This window comes from Saccopteryx leptura, chromosome 2 (genome assembly GCF_036850995.1).
Source record: "Saccopteryx leptura isolate mSacLep1 chromosome 2, mSacLep1_pri_phased_curated, whole genome shotgun sequence".
Classification (NCBI taxonomy): domain Eukaryota; kingdom Metazoa; phylum Chordata; class Mammalia; order Chiroptera; family Emballonuridae; genus Saccopteryx; species Saccopteryx leptura.
In genome coordinates, this window is record NC_089504.1 from 24355088 (window position 1) to 24362402 (window position 7315).

Sequence of the window (7315 nt, forward strand, 5' to 3'; positions counted from 1 at the left end):
ATCATTAACCGTGAGCAAGTGGGATGTATTTTAGGGATGCAAGGACGGTTTAACATCTGCAAATCAGTCAAGGTGGTAGCCACGTTAACAGAGTGAAGAATAAAAATCATATGATTATGCCTGACCAGGCGGTGGCGCAGTGGATAGAGTGACAGACTGGGATGTGGAAGACCCAGGTTCAAGACCCTGAGATCGCCAGCTTGAGCGCGGGATCATCTGGTTTGAGCAAAGTTCACCAGCTTGAGCCCAAGTTCGCTGGCTTGAACAAGGGGTCACTCAGTCTGCTGTAGCCCCCCAGTCAAGGCACATATGAGAAATCAATCAATGAATAACTAAGGAGCCGCAATGAAGAATTGATGTTTCTCATCTCCCTTCCTGTCTGTCCCTACCATCTCTGACTCTGTCTCTACCACAAAAAAAATAAAAATAAAAATTTGAAAAAAAAATCATGATTATCTCAATAGATGCAGAAAAAACTTTAGACAAAATACAACATCAGTTTATGATAAAAACTCTCAACGAAGTTGGTATAGAGGGAACATACTTCAACTTAATAAAGGCCATAGACAACAAGCCCACAGCTAACAGTAAACAATGAAAAGCTGAAAGCTTTTTCTCTAAGATCAGGAGCAACGCAAGAATGCCCACTCTCAGCACCTGTATTCAACATATAGTAGTACAGAAAGTCCTAGCCAAAGCAAATAGGCAAAAAGTTTAAATAAAAGGCATCCAAATTGGAAAGGAAGAAGTAAAACCATCACTATTTGGAAATGACATGATATTATATTGAGAAAACCCTGGAGACTCCACCAGGCCCTGTAGAAAGCTTGCGCTAGGCTGTGTGGAGGCGATGCCTTTGGTGGCAGTGATGACACGAGATGAGGTAACTGAGGCCCACTGTGAGGAAGTGACTTTTACTTGAGACACTGGGCAGGGCACTAAAGCACCTGATACTTGCATTCTGGGACCTCCACCAGGACCCTAGGGATTTCCAACAGGGTAGTGAGCACCCCCATGGTGCTCACAGAGCACGGGGGAGTTCCAGGCAGCCGGAGGTCCCAGGGAACACAGACGAGTCTCTGGCTCTCTCTGCCGACGCCCCCTGGGGTGGAGGTTGGAGGAAGCCTGAGGTTCTTGGAAGGGAAATTCTGGAGTTGCTGAAGGTCAGTAACGGGGATGTTTTTTCTCTCTGACTCATCCTCTTGCTGTCACTCTGTAGAATGACTCTAGGAGCCTTCAGTCAGCATCCAGGGGACTTTTTTCACCACAAAGGGTAATCCCTGCTGTGACTCAGCTGAGATGTTGAGCCACACAAGTCAGTGAGAAGATCAAGTCCTCAGACTCCTGCTCACCAGAGGGCTGGCCCACACCTCTTCTCTCAACACAGACTCCATGGGGCTGCTCTCTCCAGAGGAGCTTGGGCAGGCCCCTGGCCAGCCTGAGAGCCCGGGGTGGCCTGTGGCTCAGCCAGCAGCCCTGGCCCAGCCCCCATGAGACCAGGGTTCCCTTTGGATGCCGCCCTCACCATCCGCCAGCCCCACCAGAGCCCAGGGCCCTCTGTTGCACCGGCTGCCTGTCTGAGAACTTGAAGAACGGCGAAGAGCAGATCTGTCCCCAAACACAGAGGACAAGCCCCTAATCTGTAAGCCCAGGAAGCCTCGTGCCTCAGGAGAAGGATCGCTCCCGGAGGCTGCAGTTGGAGCCGGGCACCCCTTTGCAGGTGCTGGCTGCCCCTCCGAGGGGAGCGCAAAGTTCACGCAGGAGCATGAGGTCACTTCTCAGGCCGCCCACCTAAGCCTGTTGTTGGGGCTCATGAAACAGTGAAAGGCCTCACTGGGCTCAGGGCTGGGGTCGGGGCCCCTGGCGCTGGAGCGGAGTCTGTCAGGCCTGCAGCTGCAGGCGGCCGTGGAGGTGGCTGGGGACCTGGAGGGGCGCTGCTACGGGGCGCCATGTGCTGAGAGCCAGGAGATGCTGGCCTTGCAGCTGCAGGAGGCCGTGGCGGTGGCTGGGGACCTGGAGGGGCGCTGCTACGGGGCGCCATGTGCTGAGAGCCAGGAGATGCTGGCCCTGCAGCTGCAGGAGGCCGTGGCGGTGGCTGGGGACCTGGAGGGGTGCTGCTACGGGGCGCCATGTGCTGAGAGCCAGGAGATGCTGGCCCTGCAGCTGCAGGAGGCCGTGGCGGTGGCTGGGGACCTGGAGGGGCGCTGCTACGGGGCGCCATGTGCTGAGAGCCAGGAGATGCTGGCCTTGCAGCTGCAGGAGGCCGTGGCGGTGGCTGGGGACCTGGAGGGGCGCTGCTACGGGGCGCCATGTGCTGAGAGCCAGGAGATGCTGGCCTTGCAGCTGCAGGCGGCCGTGGCGGTGGCTGGGGACCTGGAGGGGCGCTGCTACGGGGCGCCATGTGCTGAGAGCCAGGAGATGCTGGCCTTGCAGCTGCAGGCGGCCGTGGCGGTGGCTGGGGACCTGGAGGGGCGCTGCTACGGGGCGCCATGTGCTGAGAGCCAGGAGATGCTGGCCTTGCAGCACTTCGTGAAGGAGGAGCTCCTGGTCAACCTGGGAGGAAGCTGCACGTGTTTAAGAACGTGGTCGCTGTCCTCAACAAGGAGGTGGAAGCTCCGCCTGGCCCTGGCTGTGCTGTCCTCCAGAGCCCGCTGGACCGCAAGCTCACCCTGAGCTGGAACAGGGGGTGGGGGAGGTGCAGCAGACACTGGCCCGGGAAGACCAGGCCCCGGACAGAGCCTGCGCCGCGTGCAGGAGGCCTCCTTCGCTGGCACCTTCCTGTGGAAGATCACCAGCGTCCCCAGGCGGTGCCGTGAGTCCGCCTGCGGCAGGACCGCCAGCCTCCTCTCCCAGCTTTCTACCCTGCCAGGTTGTGTCTGGGGCTCGACTTAAATGGGGAGGGGATGGGGAAGAGGACCCACCAGTGCTCTCACTGTGATCACAGAAGGGGAGTACGATGCTCTGCTCCGCGGCCTTTCCGGAGCGAGGTCACCTGCACGCTCCTGGACCAGAACAACCGTGACACGCCCTGATGCCTTCCCGCCCGCCCTGCGCTCGGTGTCCTTCCAGCGGCCTGCTCTTCACGCTCAGCACATTGGAATCAATTAGAGGGTTTTGTTTTTTTTTTAATTAAAGACGATTAGGGTTTCCTAGCATCCCCTTTAACTGGTCCTGGATGTTGCCTGGGTTCTAGGTGGTCGGATATGCAGCCCAGGTTGGACCCACTGACATAGGGATGACGACAGGGCCAGGAGATGGTGAGTGACAGGCTGAAGCTTGGACTTCTGGCAGTGACAGTGGCTAACAGGGGTTTGAGGTACAACACAATTCATTCTGACAGTCTCTTAGAATGAGACAGGAAAACATAGAAATTGTTGCAGAAGATAGTTAACATGTTTGTTTTTTTTAATAACTTCAGAAGCACCGTGAACCTAAGTATTGTGGTTGTTTTTCTTCCCACTCATATAGATTCCTGCCAACCTCCAGCAAACAAAACTTCAAGTTGCTAAGCTTGGCTGCTTTACTATGGACCAAGTGTTTAGAGTAGATGCTTCAAAACTTAACGAATGCATTGCTAGCTATTTAAAATATTAAATATGTTAGAGTTAACTCAAGACTTTTATGAAAACCTCAGTATCTGGATAGTATAATTAGATGTCACATAGGATTCTCTTCTCCCCAAAGTTGGATTACTAATAAGTCTAGAAATAATGGTGAGCATTTTTCACTTGTTACCAAATGCTTAATACAGGTGAATGAATATAGGACTTACCACTCCATAAGATATAGAAAAAACCAGAGTCATGAAAAGGCAATTATAATATTACATAGACATGCTACATAGTATAACACCCTGCTTCTGGAGTTGGCCATGGTCTAGCAGAGGAGAAAGATCAGAACAACTAAACAGAACTTGATCGGGTCTTTAAGTTCTGGACAGGAAAGAGTAATTACTCTGTCCAGGAATTCACAACGCCCTTTACAAAGGTTATGGTGTTTGATCAGAGCCTAAAGGAAAGAAAGAACCACCAGGGTGTTCTGGAAGTGGGCTTAGCTGCATAGCGATACCTTTGGAGAAAGGCAAAAAACCCAACAGCTAGAATCTGGAGCTAAAGACAGATGAAGCTGCAAACCAAGGCTGGGACCTGGAAGGCCTTCGAGATAACTTGGTCTCCAGATCCCTGCTTTGCAATGTTTTATGTCATGGTCCACAAAGAAAATAGTTGAGCAGCCCACTGGCTTCAAGTAAAAAGGATTTTGGGACATCGATATGTGACTTAGTGAAATACTAATATTTTTATTTTAAATCATTGTAAGGCAGAAAACAAACTGAAACCATTAGGGAGGGTATTCTAGAATTTGTATAAAATTTCCACAAAAACACCCTGATTTTTTAATGTGAAACTTGAAGCTTGTTTCCATGAACATAACCTCTTTTGAAAGTTTAACTGTGAAATGCAGAAGAATGTATAAAATGCACGTGCTAACAGAGACCAGTGGGAAAATAATAAATGTATTATTCTGTGAGCTGCTTCTTGCTCTCCTCATGGCTGTGAATGTCATCCATGTTAATATGCACAGTTGTGGTTCATTTGTTTTCCTGACTGTATAATATTCCACTATTTGGCTACTCCATCTTTTGTTTATTCCACTGTTACTGAATTAGGATTAGTCTCGGTGTTTATTCACAAACAATGTTGCTGTGAACATTGTGCTGTAACAGTTTCTTTAAGGTTAAGTGCTTAGAGTGGAGTCCCTGCATCACCGAGCAGTGCTTCTCAAACATTAGTGCATAAATGAAATCACCTGGAGGTCTTGTTCAACTGCCAGTTCCGATTGAGGTCCGAGATCCTGCAGCTTTAAGCTCTCAGGTATGCTAATGCAGTTGGTCCGTGGACCACACATTGAGTAGGGTATGAATTTTCTCAGTCTTATTAAGTAATGTCAGTTTTAGCAGGTGCTTGAATAAGTTCCTGATAGTCCATAAACTCAACAATACTTAGTTATCAGACTTCTAAATGTAACAGAAATGAAACCTAATTTAGTGGGTGTGCATCCCTATTGGTTTTATATTGTGTTTCTCTGATTCCCAGTGGGGTCAGGCACTGTTCATATGCTTATGGCTGCTCAGATTTTCTCTTTTGTGGAAAGCACCTGTTCAAGCCTTTCCCTCTCTTTTTCTATTGGTCGTTCATTCTTTTCATATATATTTGTTTTTTCAGCATTCTTGATCCATTCTGGATACTAGTGGTTTATTGATTTTATGTTGCAAACATTTTCTAGCTTGTAGCCTATCTTTTCACCCACTATGTGGAGTTCTGGGGTAAACAAAATTTCACAATTGTGTTATCAATAAAACCTTGCAATTCGGGTAGATAACTTGCCTTTAGCACCTGGGAACTTTTTCTGATGGGCTATGCTACACACAACAATTCCTAATCAAGTCTTTTAAACTTTTTTCTTAGTATTATAGCTAGTAATCATCAGTAAAATCCAAAACTTTAATCCCACAAGTCAGTGATACACCTTTAATCAATTTAACCACCAGAATGTAAATGATATTTAAAAGAAACAAAGATTCTTCCTTTTCTTTCATTGCCCAAGGCACTGTTAAACTATATTGTAATGCCCTGGCTGGATAGCTCAGTTGGTTAGAGCATCATCCTGAAGCACAGAGGTTGCCAGTTCAATCCCCGGTCAGGGCACATACAGGAACCGATTGATGTTCCTCTCTCTCTCTCTCCCTTCCTCTATCTAAAATCAAGAAAATAAACATTTAAAAATATAATATATATATGTGTGTGTGTGTGTGTGTGTGTAGTAATAATGTCAATCAATTTCAAATCCAATTTCATGCCTTCAAACCAAATCTCTTAAAATGATAATGCAACTAGTTTTCAGAATACTCATACACAGTTGGAGTCGTCACCCTGTAACCATGCCAAGGGCACAGCAGTGACAACTGGGCAGAAGAAGCAAATATATGTCAAGGCTGAGGTTGGGGGGCTACTGCTTGCAGCTGGTCCTTCCACCCAGCCCAAGCCACGTCCCCCCTCTTCCCTAAGCAGTCATACCTTGGTGTTGAGCTTCCTGGGCACCTGGGCCCCGTACTTCATGGCCACCTCGACTGCAGTGGGCACTGGAGAGCTCAGGGTCCAGAAGGGGAGAGTAAATGCCACTCGGCTCAAGCCACCATCCAGGGATCAGCAGGCGAGGCCACCTCTAGCTGGGGCCCAGGGCCCGCCCAGGAGCAGGCTGAAGCCTGGTGGGTCAGTGTTTTGTCCCACACCTGTGGGCTGCTTGCCTTCTCTGGGAGACAGGTGGGAAGCTCCGCTGAAGGAAGAAGAAATCTCAGAATACTTTAAGGCAAGGTGAGAAACACCAAGGGAGGCAGTGGGTGGATGAGAACGGCCATTCACCCTGGCTGCACGGTCAAATCTACGGGGTTTGCTCTGAAATTGTATTGGTAGCTGGGGCCCCACTCCCAGAGTCTGTTTTAATTGGCTGTGGGTGAGGCACAGGCATCAGTAAATACTTCAAAGTTCTCCAGGTGGTAGAAATACATGGCTGGTAATGAGAATCACTAGATTCGTCTGCCCCGGGGCTGGGATATCGGTGCGGAGTCTGTGCAGTGAGGAACTGGAGGACCTGTTACTAAGGAGGTGCTGATGTCAACCGGTATTCCTTAGAGTGAGGTCCTGAAAACTTCTCACAAATGCAGGTTCCTGGGCCTCTAGGTAATTAGGATTTCTAGGGGTGGGACCCAGTGATCTGCACATTCTTCCTTTCTTTCTCTCTCTTTCCTTCCTTCCTTCCTTTCTTCCTTCCTTTCTTCCTTCCTTCCTTCCTCCCTCCCTCCCTCCCTCCCTCCCTCCCTCCTTCCTTTCCTTTCCTTTCCTTTCCTTTCCTTTCCTTTCCTTTCCTTTCCTTTCCTTTCCTTTCCTTTCCTTTCCTTTCCTTTCCTTTCCTTTCCTTTCCTTTCCTTTCCTTTCCTTTCCTTTCCTTCCCTTTTCTCTCTCTTTCCTTCCTCCCTTCCTTTCCCTTCCCTTCCCTTCCCTTCCCTTCCCTTCCCTTCCCTTCCCTTCCCTTCCCTTCCCTTCCCTTCCCTCCCCTCCCCTCCCCTCCCCTCCCCTCCTCTTTCTTTCTTTCTTTCTTTCTTTCTTTCTTTCTTTCTTTCTTTCTTTCTTTCTTTCTTCCTTCCTTCCTTCCTTCCTTCCTTCCTTCCTTTCTTTCTTTCTTTCTTTCTTTCTTTCTTTTTTTCTTTCTTCTTTTCTTTTTTCTGAGGCAGGGAGACAGAGACAGGAACATTAAGCTG

The 7315-nt window shown here is 49.0% G+C and overlaps 1 pseudogene; it reads left to right on the plus strand.

Moving 5' to 3' along the window:
* Positions 1-850: 850 nt before the first annotated feature.
* Positions 851-3108, plus strand: LOC136391236 (TNF receptor-associated factor 1 pseudogene; annotated as a pseudogene).
* Positions 3109-7315: the final 4207 nt, after the last annotated feature.